General features: G+C 40.3%; 2 long non-coding RNA genes across 6 annotated transcripts in view; one reads left to right on the top strand and one right to left on the bottom strand.

Moving 5' to 3' along the window:
* LOC134810274 (uncharacterized) overlaps window positions 1-19,345 on the top strand; it is an 89,637-nt gene extending 70,292 nt beyond the window's left edge. The window contains exon 4 of the long non-coding RNA XR_010157917.1: window positions 17,614-19,345. This is a non-coding gene — a long non-coding RNA (uncharacterized LOC134810274). The remainder of the gene's footprint in view (window positions 1-17,613) is intronic.
* LOC134810273 (uncharacterized) lies at window positions 17,192-23,566 on the bottom strand. 5 transcript variants are annotated; one of them, XR_010157915.1, is made up of 6 exons: window positions 22,084-22,372; window positions 21,846-21,885; window positions 21,226-21,524; window positions 20,733-20,833; window positions 20,412-20,589; window positions 17,192-17,856 (listed from the first exon to the last, which is right to left on the bottom strand). It is a non-coding gene; the product is annotated as an uncharacterized LOC134810273 (long non-coding RNA). The 5 variants fall into 5 exon arrangements; XR_010157916.1 differs by having other exon boundaries at window positions 17,192-17,863; window positions 22,084-22,108; XR_010157914.1 differs by lacking the exons at window positions 21,226-21,524; window positions 22,084-22,372 and adding an exon at window positions 23,275-23,566.
* Window positions 23,567-23,912: the final 346 nt, after the last annotated feature.

Raw genomic sequence — 23,912 nt, 5'->3', positions numbered from 1 at the left:
TTGTTGGTTTGTGGTTTGGGGGTGTTGGTGGTGGGGAGGGAGGAGTGGTCACTGTGTAAATGGGCAGTGCTGTGGGGAGGGGTCCTGAGCTGGGGGTTGGCAGTCACTGGAGATTTTTCAACAAGTTGGGGATGTGAAGAACCATGTTTTAGTGAGATGAGCTTTACAGCTGTGTCCATATCCCGTGAGATGGTGGAGAAAAAAGAGACTGGGGTCCCAGAGGGAAGGCAGTTGCAGGCGTAAGGAGATAAGGTTTTGAGAACTACTGTGGGCGTGTTACAAAGGGACAGATGTGGAGGACACTACAAAGAAAGAGTTGAACAAACTGAGCAACTGGGTATTAGAAACAATGAAAGGAATGAAGTCAGAGATAACCCAATTTTGGAGCCTAGGTGGCTACCGAAGGTGTCCTGTGTTGTACTTTATGGATATTATTATTATTATTATTATTATTATTATTATTATTTTGAGACAGAGCCTCTCTCTGTCGCCAGGCTGGAGTGCAGTGGCGTGATCTCGGCTCACTGCAACCTCTGCCTCCCGGGTTCAAGTGATTCACCTGCCTCAGCCTCCCAAGTAGCTGGGATTACAGCCTCCCGCCACCACGCCTGGCTAATTTTTTGTATTTTTAGTAGAGATGGGGTTTCACCATGTTGGCCAGGCTGGTCTCGATCTCTTGACCTCATGATCTGCCCACCTTGGCCTCCCAAAGTGCCGTGGATATTATTTTAATAACAGTGTCATCCCATGAGATAGAGAGCCTGTGGCAGAACCCAGGGATTGCCTGGGACCCAGATATGCCCACGTGAGTATCTGAGTTGCCTTAACCCCACCTCCCTTCCTTCGAGCCCTCCCTCCCCAAGGTTTAGGATCAAATCTTAAATCAGCAGCAAAACTGCCAGGCTGAAATTTCATCTCCATCCTGGCCCTCTAGTGGAGATAAAATGGTTTGAATGTGGGCGAGAAAGTAAAACGGAATGTGTGGTTGCTGAGTCTAGCTGTTGATAAGAGAGGGTTCACCATCCACCCATGAGAACTGTCTCTCTCCTGCTGGTGTGCCTCGCTCTCAGACGCAGCCTCCCTATGGCTCTGGGACATGAGGGGTAATGTCTTGCCGGTTGGTAAAATTCTTGCAAGCTGACAGTCTTTTTTTTTTTCTTTTTTTTAAGCTCCACAAGGCTACTGCACATTGTGTTCTTGATCTTTGTGATCCAACAAGAGGGAGTCAGTTTTGATTTGGGAGAAAGGTGGAAGAAGGCTGTTTGATGGGCGAGAGGAGGAATGTATTGATTGCATTCCCGTTTTGCTTTCTGGGGCTGGCTGGTCGTGTCACTCTTCATAGCTGCCTGGCTCTAGTGGTAGAAGAGAGTCTAATGAGAGACGCTACGGCTGTGTGCAGCTTGCACACAGCAACTCTTCAGCTCCAAGGAATCAGAGTGAGCTCCTGAGCTCCCTGGGATTCAGAGGTGCCTCAGCCCCAAATCTTTTTCCCCTGCATTTAGGCTAGAACTGGAAAGATGCTACTGGGAGAGAAGAGAATTCCTGACATCCTGCCTTTCTTGTCTGCTTTCTGCTTGGGTCTGTGGAGCAGCCACCTCTGGGCAGAGGTACAGGAAGTGTGACAGAACAGGAGAGCTTTAAAGTCACTGTCTCCCTCCCTCCCGTGCCCTAGGCTACCCTTGCTGGTCAGAACCTCCTGCTTACTCTGGTGGACAGACACCTGAGTTGCTGCTCTTGATGAAGTTTCTCCCACTTCTTCAAACCAGCAAGGCATAGGACCCCACTTGGCTTGGAAGACACGTGACGCTCTTGATCATTTCAGTCCCTTTTACATCCCCATAATATCACCATGGCCTGTTAGATTGATTTGTGAGTAAGATTCCTTGCAAATAGCAAGATGATCGGAAGCCTCTATCTTTTCCGGGGGAGGTGCATATTTAAACAGACAGCCTAAGCTATTTATAGATTGTAATGTATTGTGTTACAGGGAAAAGGTGGAAGTCAACAGTAATGTTCTGTTCCCCGTTTCCTATAGTTTCAAGCATATTTTCTTGCTAGTCCTAGAGACTTTAAACATTTAGAATCTCCAGTGATATCTATATTCTTTTGATGTACTTTGTGTAGAAACTCAAGCACGAGCAGGCTTCAGAGTCAGCTAACCAAAGAATCTTGGGGCTTTTGATCACTTTCCATTAGCACAAACAGTAATCTCTGCCCTGTTGGATATTGTTTGAAAGGACATTTGCTGTTTAATGAAGATAAACATGTTGCTGGGTTTTTAATATGTCTTCTCAACTCAGGAGCTGAAAAATGCATACATGAGATTAGTTCTGTTGGCGTAGAAGGGATTCTGCGTGCCCCAAACATTTTCCTAGCCGTTGGCTGAACTTTTGAAATGTGCTTTGCACTGCAAGAACAGATACTGAACAGATATTTTACTTAGAAAGCCTTCTGTTTCAATGGTGATTCCCAGGGGCCACTCAACCACATCTTACTAAATAATATTTGGTCAAAAGAGAAACGTGAGTGCAAGAAGGACACGTGATCACAGCCACTAACAAATTCCTAGAAAGTGCTGCTTGTTGTCATTTCTGGTTAGGAGGTGATGGTGATGGCAGGTAGAGGGTCTAAGCCACTCTCCTGTCTCTCTTTTAAAGTACATTCTTCTGTTGCTGTAGCTCCTGGCATTGGCTGTCACCCTCACTTGCGGGAGGGAGGGAATGACTGTTTGTTGCTGTTGGTGTCTGAAAATCTGTGGGCAGAACTTTTAGAAAAAGCAGACCACAGAGCCTGCTATATATTTTGCTCAGCCCATTCTATTTCTCTTCACTTTTTAACCGATTGGGAGAAAAAAAAGGGCCTGCCTTCTAAAGTTGTCTTTATCTTTAAAAGAGAATACCTTTTATAAATGCTTAGAACTTGGAGATGCTGTTGTTTTTATTTAGTATTTGAAAAGCTGAGTATGCTGACAGTGTCCTGGGAGTGCAGGCCCCTCATTGAGAGAGAACAGTAAACACAGCAATGACTTTGCTTTTAATTTGAAATGCGTTACTCTTCTTAGAGCTGAGGGGTGATTTGAGATGTTCCTGTTTTCACATTCAGCTATTTCCTGGTTCTGTGATCATAATAAATTCCATAGCTCCAAAACATTAGAGCAAATTGTGTCTTCTGTAGGAGTTATTTACGGATACTCAAACAAATGGTGCTTTCTGAGGAAGAAGAACTGTGTATGAAAACTATGTGGTAAAGCCTTTCATATCTGCCGTGGTGGCAGAACTTCTGAGGAGCTGGCTTTGAGGGTAATGATATCTTTATCGCCCTGACGCTGAATGGAGGGGGAGGCCTTTGTGTGTTCTGTTGCCAACTAACACCTGGCTGCCTCAGGGCATCCTGCCTGGTAATTGAACCCATGAGTATGTACAAAGATTAGAGGGACCGTTTGAGGAGAAAGATGGGGGCTGGAGAGGCAAGGTTAGTCTTGCCATTATAAGCTTAGGTGCAGAAGGAAGCCAAGCTACCTGGAAGGCCACCTCGTGGCAAAGACACCCACTAAGGCAGGGCGGTGGCCTGGGACTGACCATCAATCACTTCCCGCTCATTCTCCTCAGAACTGAGGACTGTTGTCTTCAGTCTTACCCAGCCTCGCTTATCTTCCTCCTGCTTCCTGAAGGAAATATCCTTTTGCAATGGGTGGATTATCAACTTGAATTTTTAGCAAGCAGGCTGGAGAAGTTTTTGGAAGTTTTGGAGACATGGCTGGTCTTGAATTCCTGGGCTCAAGCAATCCTCTCACTTTGGCTTCCCAAAGTGCTAGGATTACAGGTATGAGAAGTTTTTGGAGGTTTCGGACCTGTTGCTAGGTTGATTCTGAGGGAGAAAAGACCTCTGCTATTCAGAAGGTTGTGGACTTCTGAAGAATGGAAATCGGGCACCCTGAAGGAAACGTATGTCAATCCTAGTCCTGGAGCTAGCATGGCTCAAGTTTATTCCCTTAAATGTCTATTGTGTTAAAACATAAAAAGAGTTTAGATATACTTCCACATCTTTGCAGTTGTCAGCTCTCTGGCCATTTATAAAGGGAAAGGAAGAGTGAAGCAGAGCCCCGTTAATTCCCATGCGTGGTGTCTACTGTTTGAATCCTGGAAATCAGGATGATTTTATTCACATGTTAATGCCCTCTAGTGGCCAGTGAGGTGCCCTCTAAGCAGGACTTTCCCCAGCTTCCACCCCTTCCTATCCCTAACTAAATTAAGCACCCACTTTACAGTAGTTGAGTATGTGTCATATCAAGTCTGTATTTTCTTACTAAGATTCGTCTACCACGTGGGAAAAAAAAAATCAAAAGCTTTGTTACAGTTCAAAGAACGTAGTGCTGTTGCTACATCAAGTGAGGATAAATCTTCCATCTGTAGCAATCTGTATTATAAGTCTACTGGATGTGACAGAAAACTCTTTAAAACTTTGATGCACATATTTTCACAGCCAACCGATTTCATTAAAGTGGGAGAAGTGTACTATTGGCAAGCAGTTTTTCTGCTGACTTCCCACCCTTAAATAGACAAGCTTTATAAAAAGACAAAATCTTCCCAGATCTATTTGGTTGGCCAAGGTGACATTTGTCCTCCTCCCTCAGAAGGTTGGTAAAATTAACCTTCTGCTTTCTGTATACCTTTACTGTATTTTTATTTCTATTTATTTATTTATTTATGAGACAGGGCCTCACTCTGTCACCCAGGCTGGAGTGCAGTGGTACACTCACAGCTCACTGCAGCCTCAACCTCCTGGGGTTCAAGCAGTCCTCCCACCTTAGCCTCCCAAGTAGCTTGGGACTACAGGTGTGTGCCACCATGCCCAGCTAACTTTTGTATTTTTGGTAGAGATGGGGTTTCACTGTGCTCCTCTGGTTGGTCTTGAACTCCTGGACTCAAGTGATTCTCCCACCTCTGCCTCCCACAGTGCTAGGTATAAGCCACTGTGCCTGGCCCTAGTTTTATATAGTTAAAGCATTAGTCACTCACAATGATCTTTGAATGAGTTATGTAAGTTATGTTTGGTTTCTCATACTTTGTTTTCCTAGTCAGTTCAACCAGTCAAGTATGAGATGAGTGGCTACTGTGAGCTCGATCAAGTGGGTCGGAATCCCCTGGGAATATTGTTAAAATGCAGGTTCTGATCCTGTCAGTCTGAGATAGGGCCTGAGATGCTGCTGGTCCCAGGACGACACTTTGAGGAACAAGTCGCTAGGTGATGCAGAAGACAGAAGCCATATTTGATTTTCAAAAATCCTATGATCTGAAAAGGAACTAGGAAAAGTATACAAATAAGTATGGCATAAGACAGAAGGTGATAAACTGTATATAAAAGTAAAAACACGCTTCAGAGGGTTAAAGATAGAAGTGATCACTTCTGATTGGGAAGATCAGGCCAATTTCCACAGAGAAGGTGATTTGGGAATGGGATTTTAGTTTGCAACAGGGATTGCGGGGAGGTGTGCGAGGGCCATTGAGACCAGAGACGCAGATTCTGGAAAGTGAAGAGTACGTTCTGGAACAAGGGGCCACCCGTATGCCTGTGATGGGGAAAAGTGGGAGGTAACAGTTGGGAAGGTAAGTGGAAGCCATATTGTAGACTGTCAGACAGTCTGGGATGGAAACTCTGGACTTAATTCAGGAAGCAAAGAGGAACCAGCAACAAGAGATTTTGAAACGAGAAAGAAGATTGAAACTGCAGTTTAGAAAGATTCATCTGGCATGTATATGTAGGATAGACGGGAGTGGGGAGTGACAGCCCATTCCAAGAGAAGGAGTAGTAGATAGGACAGATAGCATGATTACTCTTAGCAATGGGGAAAATAGAGACTAGATGCGATACAGAGAGAGAAGGATCAGAAGGTGTCCAGGGGCTGTCAGGGTTTCAGTCCTGAATGGCTACAGAATTACCATAAATAGGACAGTCAGAATGAGCTATCGAATGCTTTTGAATGGAAAAATGACCTGAATGAATGCACAAATGTCACCTCCAAGAGGCCTTCCTTGTCCATCCTATCTAACATAGTATGCCGGTCTTCTTACCCTGCTTTGCTATTTTCATGACACTTTTTACGGTCTGACATTAAAAGGATGGCAAGAAAAACAGGGAGGCCAGGTAAGAAACCTGTAGTTGACAGGATAGAAAATGACAGTGGCTTGGGCTTGAATGGTGGCAGTGGCATCAGAGAGAGGTAGCTGGGTTCAAGATACAGCCTGATAGTATCCAGTATATTCTCGTTGTGCATCCAGTCTCAGCTGTTTGTGTCTTGCAAAACTCTGTACCCATTAGACAATAAATTCCCCCTTCCCCCTTCCCCCTCCCTCCTGGTAATCACCATTCTACTTTCTGCCTCTATGAATTTGACTGCTCTAGGGACCTCCTGTGAGTAGAATCACACAGGGTTTGTCCTTTTGTGACTTTTTGTTTAGCATAATGTCCTCAAGGTCATCCATGTTGTAACATGTGTCAGAATTTCTTTTTTTAAGGCTGATGAATATTCCACTCTTGTATATATCACATTTTGTTTATTCATTCATCTGTCCATAAACACTTGGGTTGTTTCCACCTTTTGGTTACTGTGAATAATGCTGCTACTAATGTGGGTGTACAAATTTGAGGCTCTCCTTTCAGTTCTTTTGGGTATATACCTGGAAATGGAATTGCTGGATCACGTGGCAATTCTATTTTTAAATTTTTTATGAACTGCTGTATCGTTTTCCACAGTGGCTGCACCACTTTGCATTTCTACCAACAGTGCACAAGGGTTCCAGTTTCTCTATGTCCTCACCAACAGTTGTTATTTTCTGGTTAAAAAAATGTATTTGATAGTAGCCATCCGAATAGGTTGGAGGTTTGAGACCTTTTTTTAGGGGATATTTCAGATAGACAGTTGAGTCTTCAGGCCTGCAGCTCAAGAAGTCTGGGCCTGCATTATACCATAGAAGTTCACATTTATGCCATCCTTTATCCTTTCAATGAATTTTTTGGCCAGTTTGTCTATAAGCATTTAAGGATTTAGAGATTTCTATTAAACCATCAGATTTGTGCTTAAATTATTTAATCTCAAATACATTTTAAATAATATATACATTAATTTAGACATACTGCTTTCTTCCACTTTCATATTATATGAAATAACTTTACTTACAACTTTTATCTACTATATCAGTATCTTCCTCATCTTTTGAACTACTTGGCAGGTCATGTAATATCGTTTTCCAAAGCACATCATCTTGACGTTCATCTACTCTGTGTTTGATGCTATTACCAGAAATTTCATCCTAAGCCGCAAGTGCCCATTCCTATATTCATTGGTTACATTTGTTAAGACCCCATTGGCCAAAAAAAGACATATAGCCAAGCCCACAGTTAATGTGAGCATGGCTATAGGGAGGCATCCTACATTGGGGACCATTATTATCACAATATCCTAAACCATATTATTAAGAGATGTTTTTCTTCATTCTTCCTGTGAGTGTATTTTGATGAACTCTGCAACTTAACCACTTACTGTGTTGCTTTTAAAAGTAATCTTTAAAATGCTTTTTTATTTATAGTGACATCCAGTGCTTGCAACTAGGAAAGTCATACTTCCAAGAATAATTACTAGTCAAATTTGTTTTCTTCCATTAAAAAACAAAAGGAAAAACAGTTCTGTTAGGTGGCTGTTATATAAACATGCCAAACTAGCATTTATCAAGGTAGTTTTAAGGTAATATGTCTTCCATAAAGACTACTTTATTTAAGAGACCAATAGATACAATAAACTTTGTAAGAACTCAAAAATTAAAGGTACTTAGGCTTTTCTGAGGGCTTTCTTTGGAGAAAAATTACCTTATATTATACTACCTTTTATTCAGGCATACATAATAATTGTAAATTTGGCTTTGGAGACTTCAGTCAAAGAAAGAGCTTCTATACAATAAAAGCCCTTAAACACTAATATAGTGATTGAGCCCATTGCTCATAAATGTTTGCTAAGAAAAATACTTGTCTGGCGTATTCAAAGGTCAGTCTTTCCTAGAGGCATGAGGAACGTTTCAGAGTTCCTTCGGACATTGCAGTGCTGTGGCTGGATGATGCCACTTACCCATCTATTTATCCATTTATTTATTCATTAACTTCAAACACCTTCTATAGTGCAGAGAATTTCTAAATACCATATATTAGAAAATCTTTATTTTATGAGTTTGGCTGACAAGGGTAGGAATAACAACAGATATTAAACCAAAAAGTTTTGCATTACTGAAAAAATTGGACACATTCATATTAAAAGTTCCTAACCAAAAATCTCACAGATATGATGCAGTAATTGAAATCCATCATATTCTAAGGCTTAAAGCATGATGATCTGCTTCTACAGTGATAATTTGGGTAAGAAGGGCAGTGTTCTAAAAAAGCAGCCTTAATATATAACACGGAGGAGTATATGTATTTTGGTCACCGGCCATTTGTCTGTCCATCCATCCATCTGTCCATTCATCCATCCAGCTGTACATACATCCCTACATCCTTTGCTTTATTTCAGTGGTGTCAACTTATTACATGGCGTTGAATGATGTTATCAATAATCATTGGCATGCCCTTTACTCCCTTAGGGTAGAAGAGAATTAGGTAAAAGGTAGTACTGAAAAAATGTTTTCCCCTCTTGCTGCAAAGTTATAAGCTTTTGTTTCCTAATCAGGCCCACTAGACCACATTTTGCCAGTGAGCCTCCACTGAAACAAATAATGATAATGTTCATTTCACATCTTTGACCTGGGAATTGCAGAGTGATTTACCAACATTAACTCATCAATTCTCCTAACACTTCTGAACAAGACATTATAATATATTATTGAATTCATCATGGAAATGGATTCTGTGTTTTCCAGAGAATTTCAATATCCTGGCCACCAATTACATAGGGAGTGAGGAGAAAAATTAAAACAAAAATTACCCTTTTCTGAACTACTGTCTTGTGGCCTGATCTCCATCAGAATGTCTTATTTTCTGGAAATTTTAAAAGGGGGAGGTCAGAGGAGACATCAGCTTTGCTTATGTAAAACTATTAAATAAAATCATACTAGAGAAAAATCATTAGAAAATGACCATTTCCCTTAAACCACTTTCTTCATTTGACTCATTGCTTAATACAATGATGAACTTGAAACGATGCTGCCTGCTCCATGTCACCCAAATGATGAGTCACATCATGTGAACAAATGGAAATAAATCACCAGCGAAAAGGCCAAACTTCTGTGCTACCCTAGAAATATTTTCTATTTTTCCAGGGCTTCCAATGATCTTCCATTCCTGTTTAACTCAGCTTATAGTAAGCCCTGATGCCAAGATTTTCTGAGTTCCCTGCCAAAACCATGATGCTCTCAGCCTGGGCCTCTCTTCTAGGAGGGAAGACACTGCCCTCCAGATGAAGTGAAAAGGAGAATCACAAAAAGAGGATTATTCCTTATGGGAGGAAATGGGACACGTGCTGCTTATTGTAACATCATTCGCCATTCGTTGGGTATATGGAGGCTTTTATGAGAAAGCAGAGGTTTTTATAACTCATTTACTCTGGCAAGTGAAGCAACACTAAAATTACTTAAGTGTTTAAAAGATAGACGCATAGTAGTTTATGTTCTCAGTCATCTTATTACTGAGACCCTAATTTGCTTTCTTTAAACTGTCGGTTCTCCCTGAGAGTGCTATTGTTATGGGAGCCTCATAACCGTGTACACGGGTCGGTGATGGTACAATATTTCCGGAAATTTAAGTCCTCCATAAGTAGTCAATTGCAGGTTGTTTTAAGGAACAAAGAATGCTTTTCCAGCAAGCCTGGCTTGTGTTCCTATTAAGGCCCCTTCTTTTTTATTGCAAGGGGAAATTTCAAAATCTCATTGCTGTATTTAACTTTCTATTTTAGTAGGCTGCCAGTGTACTTAACCTTCCATATAAAGCTTATATGCGTTTATGCGTTCTTTCCCTTATTAACTTTTTAAGGTTTGGGATGTCAGCCTGACCTAATGATAGAATATGCAAAAATAGTCCTGATACCAGCACCCTGAGCCCACCTAATAAGGGACCTTTTTCATACTGTTTACTTATTTCTGAGTAACAGAAAGTCTGATGGTTTGGTGCTGGCTGGTTAAATTCAACACATGGTAAGCTTGCCTGTTAGTGAAGAAGGTTGAGATTTGGGCTGCCGGTATGTTTTCTTCTTTCAGGCAAGGACTGAGTGGCTTCCCCATGTGTGCCTAGGTGTCCAGCTGACCACAGCTGAGAGGGATAAGCAGGGATTGTGTCCAGCTGAGTTTGGGCCCCTCACCCAGTGGCCTACGTTCCTCGGAGGGTGTGTGTAATTAGCTGCTGAGTAGTAGAAAGCAGTAGCCATGATCCCAGTTGGAAAATAGAAGTAGAGCTAAAGCTAAAAAAAAAAAAAAAAAAAAAAAAAGGAAACAGGAGAGCTGATTGCAGGAGGAGGAGGTGGGCTCTTGCTATTTTCTAGAGCCTGAACCAACCATGCAAAGTGAATAGCAGGTGTTGCAGCTCTTTCCCCCCAGGAGGACTCCTGAGCCTCGTAAGAAGGTCAGAGAGCTGGTTGAATGTTGGTGCAGGAAGCACGTCAGGAACAGCTTAACCCTGGTTTAATTTTCATTTCCCCTGTGTTATTTTACACATGAGGGGAGTCTGAGGCTGAGCGCCGTGGAGAGGTCTTTGTGGGGAGCAGTTCACGTCAGATCCAGGCCTGGTCACCTCCTGGCCTCATCCCATTCACCTGAGTGACTTGTCACCCTTTTCAAGTCCTTTTCCTTCTTTGCTTTATGCTCCTCCAAGTGTGAGATTGGCAATGTGATCATTATATGAAAAACATTTAAAATTAAAAACGATTCTGTGCAAATATGAAATAGATACCAGTTTTCTTTGATTTCTGTAGTGTCGCTGATGATAATATGCACTGTAGATTAAATGATTAGTTTCTGGGGGTGGGGGTGCTACCACTCTTTTATGTACCAATCATATATAAAATAAGTCCTGAGTTCAGAAATGTTAAAATGACAAAAAGCACATGGTTGTCATATATAAGCTATGTGTATTGTATACAGGCTGTTTGACACACAGGCCCTGTTCTTTACAAGGCATGCTTTCTGGAAGCCCAAACCAGTCCCAGGAGTGAAAGCTGGCTCCTAACAGTACATGCGAGTAGGAGTCAGGGAGGGCTTAGGAAAATTATCCAGGAAATTCATTTTGAGCAGCCTAAACTGCTAGCTAGTAGCTAAGCTAGTAGGCAGGAGTTTCATTGACCACATGTCTCAACCACATTTACCACATTTCTTGCTAAAGATGCCCTAAGTGGGGCTGAAAGGCACAAGATATACAGCAGGTGGGGGCAAGGGGGAAGTGAAGAACCTGGGTACCCCACACCCTAGATCATTAAATTACATTTTTAAGAATTTTTTAAATGTACGTATGTTAAAAAGTTTCAGTTTTGCAAAATGAAGAGTTTGGGGGGTGGATGGTGGTAATGGTTGTGCATCATTGTGAATGTACTTAATGCCACTGACTGTATACTTAAAAATGTTTAAGATGGTACATTTTATATTTGTGTAGTTTACCACAATTTTTAGAAGTATATATGTAATATATATGTATATTTACTTAAAGATTTTTCCCTAGTTTGATGAAAGTATATTGTCATGTCATCCAGTCACCCATCCATCTTTATTCATTCATTCAACAAATATTTATGAAGCCACTGTTAGGTCAACATCTGTGTTCCAAGCTGGAGTATAACTATGAATACATTTTCTGTGCTTGTGTTACTCTGAGGTTAGTTTAAGTGAAAGCCATATGAACAATAATTACCAGCCAGCATGGTGAGCCAAAAATGAATGTGTATGTGGAGTTAAGACTGTGTCCAGCTGTGCAGAGTTGTGGGGTGTCTTGGCATCTGTCAAAGAGAAGATGGACATAAAGGGATCACCTGCTGAGGGACAGCATGGACAAAGCACAGGGAACAAACAGCATGGTGCAGTGTGTGCAGGGAACAGTCAGTACTCCATTGGTGGTAACTTGTCATGAGGCCAGGAGCAAACCATAGAGGGTCTCATAGGCCATGTTAAGGAGTACAGACTCCTCAGCTCTGTGGAGGTCAGACCACATTCTCCAGTAGCCTAAGGATTTCTCAGTCTCCCAACCTCTGCCCTGCGAACCTCTGTGGGGCTGCCTTCAGAAGTACTTGGTGGTGATGGATGAGGAGTAGGAGGAACCGATAAAACTAGATAGTGTAAGTAGCCTCAATTTTATTTATCTTGTGTATTAGATTTCTATATAAGATTTTGTTTGAAGGCAGAGTTCTGGCTTTTAAAAAACACATTTGAGAATCATTGCTGTTGGCAATGAGGAATCATCAAAAATTATTATAGTTGGTGACGATTAGCTTACTGTTTTAAAAATCAATATTCTGCATTCAAAGCAATAAACCTGCTTTCTCCATTTCTGAACCTCACCTCACAGTACTTTGCACATACTAAGCATTCAATGAAATGTTCAGTGGGAATTATTTTAGGGCTATGACTTAGGGATATTTTCATTATACTACTGTCATAAGGGTCCACTGAAATAGAATGTTGCCCAGTAACTCAAAAGGAATTTGTAGAAATATAAACTATATAACTTGCCTTTTATTCTCACTTTTCTTTGTGTGCAATTGGACTGTAATAATTATTTTTTCTGAGTTTTCTTGTCTATTTCTGAGACATCAGGTTTTATAATTTGATGCTTTGGACCTGGTTGACAATTCCGATTCTGTATGTAGGATTAAACTTTGTGGGAAATAGCAGTTAATTGTATTTTTTAATGCTTAAAATGATATTCTGGGCAAGTTTTGTTTCTTTACGGACTATAGCCAGAATCCTACTGTTTTTCAGTTTGTTTAAATGCAACAGCTTATACAACATATGTACATGTTCAGTTGAAGATAAAGGATATCATTATTTTTAGCCTATTACAAAGAAAACCACATTTTCTCTTAAATGTCTTGATATAAAGTAATTTGAACACAATTTCTGCACAAATCATTTTCAAGAGATTGGCTGTCAAGTGTATTTTTTTAAGTAGCACTTTCATAAGAACCAATGAAACTTTGCAAATTTAGATAGATTCTAAGCCTGAAATGTGGTTGAAGATGTCAGTTTTTAAACAGCACTTTGAGAAGTAGTTAACTTAAAAGTATAGCAATTCAGAGCATACTGAGAATGATTTTGAAGAGTAAAGTCTTGATACACTGAAAAGAAAGTTGACAGATTCACTACAATTAGGAGACAAGGAGGTACAACTCCCACTTGTGAAAACTTTTCTCATCTAACCAACTTCTAATACTTGCCTAAGAAAATCTTCAGCAAATCCTTACTCCTTTGCAGCTCCTAAATCTATTGTATAGAATTCTTCCAGTTTCCTAATAGTTGCTGGCGAGGCTGTGGAGAAATAGGAATGCTTTTATGCTGTTGGGGGACTGTAAATTAGTTCAACCATTGTGGAAGACAGTGTGGCGATTCCTCAAGGATCTAGAACCAGAAATACCATTTGACCCAGCAATCCCATTACTGGTTATATACCCAAAGGATTATAAATCATTCTGTTATAAAGACACATGCACACATATGTTTACTGCAGCAGTATTTACAATAGCAAAGACTGGGAACCAACCCAAATGCCCATCAGTGATAGACTGGATAAAGAAAATGTGGTAAATATACACCATGGAATACTATGCAGCCATAAAAAAGAATGAGCTCATGTCCTTTACAGGGACATGGATGAAGCTGGAAGCCTCATTCTCAGTAAACTAACACAGGAACAGAAAACCAAACACCACATGTTCTCACTCATAGTAGGAGTTGAATAATGAGAACACATGGACACAGGGAGGGGAACATCACACACCAGGGCCTATTGGTGAGTGGGGGGCAAGGGGAGGGAGAAAATTAGGACAAATACCTAATGCTTGAGGGGCTTAAAACCTAGATGATGGGTTGATAGGTGCAGCAAACCACCATGGCACATGTATACCTATGTAACAAACCTGTGCGTTCTGCACATGTATCCCAGAACTTAAAGTAAAATTTTAAAATATTTTAAAAATAAAGAATTCTTCCAGTTTCCTTATGGCATAATAATGGAAACAGAATAATAACATGACAACCCTCCTTTCCTTGTTTTAAGGAAAAGTAAGTTGTTAGGCCTGTGAACAATGGCAGAACTGAAATAGAGTCTTCACTCAAGCCTTGTGTGTGATTGTGTGTATGCATGTGTGCATGCGTGCATATGTGCACACTCATGCACATGCACAAACCTACACATTTGAGTGCACCAGTTTGAAATAAGAGAAAAAAGTGACATGAAACTCACTTCCCAATTTCTACCATCATTAATAATACATTTTACCAATTCTGATTTGTTCTACTATTGTGTCAAGGCTTGTTAATGTGCCCCATGCATTGGCAGACAAGATGATATTATGTGGAAATTGTGTCTTGTCTATTATAAGAACCTGAATATTTAAGTATGGGAGATTTTTGCCTGATATTCTTCAGTCTTGTCACTCACTACTGATTAAGCTTTGTAATCTATATATAGGCATTAGATGAATCCATAAATGAATGAATTGGTAGTTTCCTCAATGTTTGTTTTTTTTTTTTAATCATAATGAAGGTATTTCATGACCTTTTACCAGTCTTATCACATCTTGGAAAGAATTACTACATCTCTGAAAACCCTACCCAGGTACGTTCTTGTAGTTGGGCCATATTTTTCTCAATTCAGATATACCCTTGAGGTCCACTTTCCTTAGGTGGACACACACTTACATACACTCACACACCCACATGCATACAATATAGAGAAAGAAAGGTAAATAGTAACCGACAGAGGTAGTGCCTGCTATTCTCTTCAGTGAGTTGTTATCCCCTCGTCCCATTCCACAAGATGGGTGCCACATTGAAGATGCAACCAAATTATATGCCCACACTCACAGGGGTTGGCCCTTTTGAAATTACTGGGAGATTATAATGATACAGACTGTGGGGTTGAAAGAATTGTATTAAAATCAGTTTTCTGCCACTTCCAAGTTCTGTGACCTAGCTCTGTCGCTTAATTAATCTCTCAGAGTTTGTTTCCTCGTGTGTCATTTGGGAACAATAAACTTACTTTCACATGGTTGTTGAGAAGAGTGAATGATAACTGATACAAGAAATTCAAGTTTTGTTAGTTTTAATTGGACATTATAAGACTTTTAAAAACATGTAAATGTACATCCCTAATTGCTTGCAAGTGGTGCAAGGTGACAAGAGGAGCCGCCTTTGTGGGAGGAGTAGGTAGCAACCTCTGATGACTTCAGGGCAGTGACTCTCCACCTTGGCTGCATAGTAGAATCACTTGGGGAGCTTTCCAAAATTCTATTGCCTGAGCCATACCCCAGACCAGTTAAGTAAGGATCTCTGTGGGTGGAACCCAGACATTAGTACTTTCTAAATCTCTCCGGGTGATCACAATGTGTAGCCAAGTTGGAGAACTGATGCTTTAGGGGGATTTAAAAGTCTTCACTCCTTGCATTGGCTGAACTGATGATAGCCAGAATTCTACAACCTACACTGTATTCTTTTTGCTTAAGATAAACAGAGTCTTAGGTATCATGCCAAAAGTCTATTATTTCTCTTGGTTATACACGATTTGGCATGAATTAGTTATTAAGTTTTCTCCAAAGAGCCAATCTTAATGGGTGGGTGTCAGACTTGGAAAGAGAACAGAGGTCTATGGATATCTGAAGACAGGGGCTGTTCACTAGAGGGGCACAAACACAGAAGCAAATGCAACTCAAAGTCAGCAATTTCAAGCTACTGTTGCTTTTGAAAATTAGTTCTTGCAAAAGCACCACCTCAAGAGGTGGTTGGCTTCCCTGAAAGCTCAGCATCATGGCTCTGGTGGGTCATCATTCATGAAAACTTGCTGCATCTTTAAAATGTGGGATGAGGAAAAACATTTAAATAGTGGCTGAATACAGTCATAGTGTAACCAGAAGCCAGAAAATTAATTTTTAAAATAATATATATTTTTAAAGTTTTGTTTTTTCAAGAGAAAAGACTAAAATCACTTCATACTCAAAATCTCTCTTACCTCTTTTCAACAATTGGTGCTGAGACAATGGAAAAAGTCACATGGGACACATGCCAAAGAAAGAAGTTGAACCCTTACCTCACACCATATACAAAAATGAACTAAAAATGGATCAATACCCTAAATGTAGGAACTGAAACTATAAAACTTTTAAATGAAAACAGGAGTAAATCTTCATGACCATGGATTTGGCAATAGATTCTTAGATGTGACACCAAAAGCACAAACAACAAAAGAAAAAAATAGATGCATTGGACTTCATCAGTATCAAAGCCTTTGTGAACCAAAGGGCACTGTCAAGAAAGTCAAAAGACAGCCCACAGAATGGGAGAAAATATTTGCAAATCAGTATCTCATAAGGGTCTAGTTTCTGGAATATATAAAGAACTCTTACAATTCAAAGAGAAAAAGACTAACAACCCAGTTTAAAGATGGACAAAGGCATTGAATAGAGATTTCTCCAAAGAAGATATATAGATAGCCAATAAGCTTATGAAAAGATGTCCAACATCATTAGTGTTTAGGGGAATGCAAACAAAACCACAATGAGATACCACTTTATTATGGTCACCCATTATGATGGCCATAATTTTTTTAAAAAAGGAAAATAACAAGTGTTGGCAAGGTTGTGGAAAAAATGGTAATCTTCCTACCTGGCTGGTGGGAATGTAGTATGGTGCAATCACTATAGAAAACAATTTGGCAAGTCATCACAGAATTACCATATGACTCAGTAGTTCTGCTCTTAGGTATACACTGAAGAGATTTGCAAACAGGTATTCAAACAAAAACATGTACATGAATGTTCATAGCAGCATGATTCATAGTAGCCCAAATATGGAATCATCCCAAATGTCCATCAACTGACGAATAAATAACAAAATGTGGTATAGCCTACAATAGAGTATTATTGAACGAAAACAAGAATGAAGTACTGGTACATGTTACAGTATGAATGAGCCTTGAAAACATTATGCCAAGAGAAAGAAGCCAGACACAAAAGGCCACATATTGTATGATTCAGTTTATACACAACATCCAGAATAGACAACTCCTTAGAGACAGAAAGTAGATTAGTCTTTGCCAGGGGCTGAGAGGAGTGGGGGACAGGGAGTGACTGTTTCATGGGTAAGGGGGATGATGACAATCTTCTGGAATTAGATAGTGAGATGGTTGTTCAACATGTGGATGGAGTAAAAGCCACTGACTTACACATTTTAAAAACAGTTAAAATGCTGAATTTTGTGTTATGTGAATTTTATCTTCATTAAAAAATACCCCTTTGACCCCATCTCTTCTCTAATCCTGCACATATAGCCTTAAACCAGTCATTTTACCCTTTGTGATTCCATTTTCATCTTATTCTGTTTTTTCCTCCAATGTTCAACTTCTGCAAAGAGACATCTACACTGGTCTTCATTTCCTTTCCAGCACTTCCATTCATCACTCCAGATTCTACACCTGACCTGGAAAGGTCTGTGTTAACTCAAACAGAAGCTTGGGCACCTCTTCCTTACTAGAAGGGCATTCCAGTGATTGACATTAGAAATCAAGTTCCCAGCATGGCCCTGCCACCAGGCTGGATTCATCCATTGCACTGTCACCAAGGAATGTTAAGTCTTGGAAACAGATGGAGGAACTTGCACGGCGTTTCCCAGCAGGCACAGGCGATTCCTGCAAACTTAGGAGAGTGAAAGTCACACGAACAAGAATGTAAATTTGTGTGAGAAGACGTGATGCTGTTACTAGCAGAGTTAAAGTGCTTTTAACTTTGGATAATGGATAGTCTGCTCTGATTGCCTCGAAGGTGGATCTCCAAGCCCACAGAATGGTCTAAAAGTGGAAGGAAGCTGTATTAATCATTTTCTTAATTTTCTTTCTTTCTTTTTTTCTCTCTTTTTCTGCTGGGGTCAGCAGGAATGGGAATCTTTTTTTTTTTCTTTTTACATCAGTCTTATTATGATTATGATTATACTGAAAGACCTGGATGGGAGGAATGCTGCAATCTGAATTAAAAATAGCATTTTCTGTCCTCCCACACACAACACTTGAGTGCTCTGAATGCCTTTTATAAATGCAGACTTTCTGCCTGGCTAGATAAAAGAAGCTGTCACTTCATTTCCATAACGAAGTCATTCCCGGGAGAATTCCATTGTTTTAGCAATAGAATTTTTGTAAAAGGCCTCTTATTTTGCCTGAAAAAGGTAACAAAAATGAACTTTTGAGAGCTTATTCGACAAAACAATTAAGTAGTGAAGAGAGATTTTCTCCTTTTTTGATATATTAGGAGTTGTAAGTGTGAGAATCCCCTGAGCCATGATACTAGGATAAACCCCTAAATCTGCAAGATGAAGGAGGAGGGGAGAAATACTGTTATTCTTTCTCCTAATAGAAATGGGGATATGCTCTTCCCCGAGAATATGTGTCCTAGAGCCAAGTGACACATAGATGATGCTAATTCTAAAGAGTTTTAAATATTTAGTCTTAAAGAGAGATAGGAAACTTGTAGAATGCTCATGGTGTAAAGAAATTCCTTGGGGTTTTTAATGAAACGCGATCATCAGGTATTTTAACTGAGTTTCAGGACTCTTAAGACAAACCACGGCTGCATCTTGCCAGCGTCCTTTACTCATAAAATAGTAGTTGATATTTTCCTTTATTTGCACTGAAATTGCAGCAAGTGGAATACAGGGTCCTTCATGATGCAGTGTGACCTGTAGCGAGCTCAGACAGGCCTGTGGACATGTGGTCACACTCAGCACCCCTCTCCTGTGTTTCCCCATCCCTCCGCACGATGGATCTGTGCTCCAAATATGGTATCAAATCTTCAGTGCCACATTCATAGAAAGAAAGAATAATTGTATTTCTTGTTACTTACCCGGCCCTGCGTAACCCACATCAAAGTATACCTGTCTTTGATGTTTCAACAGGTAATCCCTAGATATAATGCCAAGTGGCATTTCTGCTATGTGGTATTCACAGTTAAGGCCATTGAAATCCCAGTTTTAAGCTAGAATGCTTTTATGAAGCCTCCTCCAAAAAAAGAGAAGTTTTCAATAGCACCTTTGTCTTGCAATACTTTGTTCTGATTGCGTCAGAAAATTGTAATATTTAAACAAGGAAGCAGTTACTCGGAATAGTATTAAAAAAGGAGTTTAAAGTATGGAGTTGTTGTATCTGTTGGCTTTTAATTTAGTAAAACAAGTAGATCAAAAAGAAAATGAGTGCTGTTGACGTAATATTATTATGGAAAGTTCTGTGGGGGCAAATATTATGCAAAAGTAGTTAAATCTGGCACTGATTTTGAATTTCGGAAAATAATTCTGTTGTTTTTGAGCTTTGAATGGCTTTTACTAATAAACCAATAATAACTTTTTTTTTTTTTGAGAGAGAGAGAGAGAGTCTTACTCTGTCACCCAGGCTAGAGTGCAGTGGCATGATCTTGGCTCACTGCAACATCCGCTTCCTGGGTTCAAGTGATTCTCCTGCCTCAGCCTCGTGAGTAGCTGGGACTACAGGCGCCTGCCACCATGCCTGGCTCATTTTTGTATTTTTAGTAGAGACAGGGTTTCACCATGTTGGCCAGGCTGGTCTTGAACTCCTTACCTCAAATGATCCACCTGCCTTGGCCTCCCAAAGTACAGGGATTACAGGCGTAAGCCACCACGCCCAGCCCCAATACTAATTTTTTAAAGCATGATTTGATGTCCCAGCTGTAGCCATGCAATTTTGCATGGTAGTATTTCATAAAAAGAAAAGGAAGTTGTGGCTTTGATAGGATGCTTCCAAGGTCGTGTTTTTAATACTTTTGGTAAATTCTGTTACTTGTGTCTGTTCAAAAGGACAGAGGTTGGGAGATGCATATGTGGATTCTGTCTCTTCATTTTATCTTCACTCCCCGTTTGGTACTTTGTGAAGTCAGGCCAAATAAAATAGTTGAAGATACTATCATATAACTCTCAATATTATGGCAAAAAGAGAATGAGAGGAAAATATTTAGCTATTTCTTTTTTAGGATTTTTACTAATTGTGTTATTAAAAAGGAGCAAATAGAGCAGGAACTGAAAGAGACTTAAAGTCAGAGGACTGGACTGCACACATTAGCATCTTGCAGACCTTAGCTGCTCATGATTTATAAATGCTTCAGAAATTATCAAAGCATGAGGCACAGGCTGTGTTTCAGCCTTCCCCATTTTCACCAAGCACTTCTGCAACACCTAAACACTGACCTTTTCAAGCAGGCATGAATAAAACTCTCCTCTGGGCAGAAGGTGCGTGATGACTCATGGCAACCAGAAAGGGGATGTGTAACTCAGGGGATGTGGAGTCTCTGGGCTTCTAGACCCAGACCTCCCTGTCTTCTGGCCCACTGTTCTTTCTGTTGTGCTACAGCAATACCTGAAGGACCTGCGTGTTGAACAAATAAGGCCAGGAATAAGTTGTCAATAGGAGCACAAGACATCTTGTCTTTAAAATACTAATTTCCTGAGACGTCATTCTACAGCTGCTCAGCACAGATTGGGTATTTATCATCTATATGTTCAACTTACATTTTATTTTCATTTTATTCTTGATATGCAGACATACTTTTCTCCAATGTATAATTATATTTCATAGCAAACTTTGCACTACGTCCATAAGGAGATGTAACCTGCATACAAATACACACAGCAGCAGTCTCTGTATGAATAAATCCTTACCTTTATGTGATAAGCCATGCTAATGATAAGAAGCAGTGACATGGATCAACATGAAGTATAATTTTTTTTAAAAAACCTTTGAGGATAGACATTTTTCCAGCATATTTATCTCTGATAATGTGTTCTTTAGGCCGATACTAATTTTGGATTTTATTCCCTGAACACAAACCAGTTAATATACACAGAGAATATTCTGAGTGCATGCTAGGTATCTAAGGACTGCCAGTTTGTAAGAAATTTTACAATGGATAACTCCCATAAATGATCAAATATTAACTGAACAGGGAACGCATGATATTGTGAATAAATCATATTCTTCAGAATACCTTGAGTTTTGGCCTACCTCCCACGCTGACCTCCTGCCAACTCTTCTTGAGGTCTAACTGGACTCTCAGTCCAGCCCTGCACTGGAGATGACTCTCAGTCCAGCCCTGCACTGGAGATGCCTCTCAGTCCAGCCCTGCACTGGAGATGCCTCTCCATGGGAAAGGGGTGTTTTTGGCCCAGTTTGCCTGCCACTTAAGCTCCTTGGTGGGCAGGGTGGAGACAGGGCTCTGCACCCGCTGGGCTGAGTGTGCTCACTCAGAGGAAGCATTTCTGAACTCTGCAATTGCCAGCAGCCCTGGCAGCTTCTCTTTATTCCTCAGAAAGAAAATACAAAGAGTTACCTTTAGTTCTGAGTTGGAAAAAGAGGCTCTTGTGGAACATTTCATTGATGGACTGCACAGTTTCCTTAGAGGCTTATGTGATGATTTTTCTCCAAGTCACCCAAAAGGGTGTTCTTCCATTTGAACACCTGTCCTCTTCCATGGAGGACAGAGACTCAAAGACATATAACATCTTCGAGTATGATGTAATATAATGCCATGTTATCAATCAGTTAATCAACAAATATTGATCAAAGAGTTATCATTTGCGAAAGCCCCATGAAGCTTACAAAAAGAAGACAGACATAAACCCTACCTTTACGGAAGTTACCACATTCCACTCGGGGAGATGACGCCTATTGTAGGATAAGGAATAAAATGGTTAGTAACATAAGGAAAATGAATTTTAAAACCATAGGCGTTCACATGCAAAAACAAAACAACCAAAAAAAAAAAAAAAAAACTTCTGATTGAGAAAGTTGTAGAATAAGAGGATAAAAGAAAGAGTTGTAGAAAAAGTGGGATTTGAGCTGGTCTTGGGAGGTCTGGCTTACATTTTGACACGTGGAGTAGAAATGCGAGCTCTCAGAGAGGAAGTGAGAAGCTCACTGTGGCTGCTTCAGTGTGCATGAGGGGAGAAGTAGAAATGAAGTTGGAAAAGCATGCTGGGGCCAGATTGTGAAGATCTTCAACATCAAATAAAGAATTTCGAAGATGTTCAGTAAGCTGTAGGAACCAATGAAGGTATGGATGGCACGGGGAAGTTGTGTTATATTATATCTACTTTAGGAAGTTCGATCCAACAGGGATGACTCAAATGGTTTAGAGAGAGAAAGCATTGACAAGAAGACCAATGAGCAGGCTGCTGTGAGAGGAATTCAGTCTGAGCTAGCATGGGGCGGTGAAGATAGAGAGGGTGCAGAATTGGTAGGACTTGGAAACCGATGGAATGTGGGAGAAAGAGTAGAAGATGATGATGCTGTCAGCTTCCATCAGAAATTAAAGAGGAGGAGCTGGGTTTGGAGCAAGGGACTGGGAAATTTTGAAATAAACATAATTTATTTCCACTGCATATATCCAGGAGTTTGTAGGGGGAGATACCAGGGACCAGGATACAGATTTAAGAACGATAAACAGTAGAAGGAAATCATTATAGAAAGTGAATAGAACTGAGCAGATAGCCTTAGGAAATCTGTCCCCTAGAGTTAGAAAGAACAGGGAGAGCAAAAAACTGCACAGGGGGTATAAGGAGTAATATAAGGAACCCAAGATAGTACCATCTCAGAGAAATTAAGAATATTTGTTTATTTTGGTTACAATAGACAAATTAAACTCAAAGTGATTCAAGCAAAAAAAAAAAAAGAAATTTATTGTATTATATGTGGATTGGTTTTCTATTGCTGTATGACAAATTACAAATATAGTGACTTAAACAACACCTATTTATTTATTTTTTTGTGTGTGTGCATCTTTTCTTTTTTTTATTTTTTATTTTATTATTATTATGCTTTAAGTTTTAGGGTACATGTGCACAATGTGCAGGTTAGTTACATATGTATACATGTGCCATGCTGGTGTGCTGCACCCATTAACTTGTCATTTAGCATTAGGTATATCTCCTAATGCTATTCCTCCCCGCTCCCCCCACCCCACTACAGTCCCCAGAGTGTGATGTTCCCCTTCCTGTGTCCATGTGTTCTCATTGTTCAATTCCCACCTATAACAATACCTATTTATTATCTCACAGTTTCTGGAGGTCCGAGGTCCAGGCATGGCTTAGTTGAATTATCTGTTGGAGGTCCGAAGTCCAGGCATGGCTTAGCTGAATTATCTGTTCAGGGTTTCATAAGACTGAAATTGAGGTGTCAACAGGGCTGCCTTATTATCTGGAGCTCATGGTCCTTTTTCAAGCTCACATGGTTTTTTGTATTTAGTTTCTTGTGGTCGTAGGACCAAGGTCCCGTTCCATTGCTGGCTGTGAGCTGGGGGCCACTCTCAGGTCCTGGCATTCACCTTTAGTTCCTTGCCATATGACTTGCCTCCTCCATCAACATGTCCTCTCTCACTTTGAATCTCATTCCTGGTAAAGCCCCATCCCTTTTAGGGTTCTCTTAATTAGATCAGGCTCACCAAGATAATCTCTCTATTTTAAGGTTGGTTGACTTTGGACCTCACTTATATTTGCAAAATCCCTTCACAACAGCAGAACCTTGATTACTGTCCCATTGACTAACTGGGAAGAGGTGTGTATCTGGCAGGGGGCATGGCAATCTTGTGGGCTACATTAGAATTTGGTCTATCATAATATAACTAAAAATTCCAGGGATCAGGCTGGGTGCCATGGCTCACACCTGTAATCCCGGCACTTTGGGAGGCTGAGGCA

This window comes from Pan troglodytes, chromosome 5 (genome assembly GCF_028858775.2).
Source record: "Pan troglodytes isolate AG18354 chromosome 5, NHGRI_mPanTro3-v2.0_pri, whole genome shotgun sequence".
Lineage (NCBI taxonomy): Eukaryota > Metazoa > Chordata > Mammalia > Primates > Hominidae > Pan > Pan troglodytes.
This window is presented reverse-complemented; position numbering and strand designations above follow the sequence as displayed.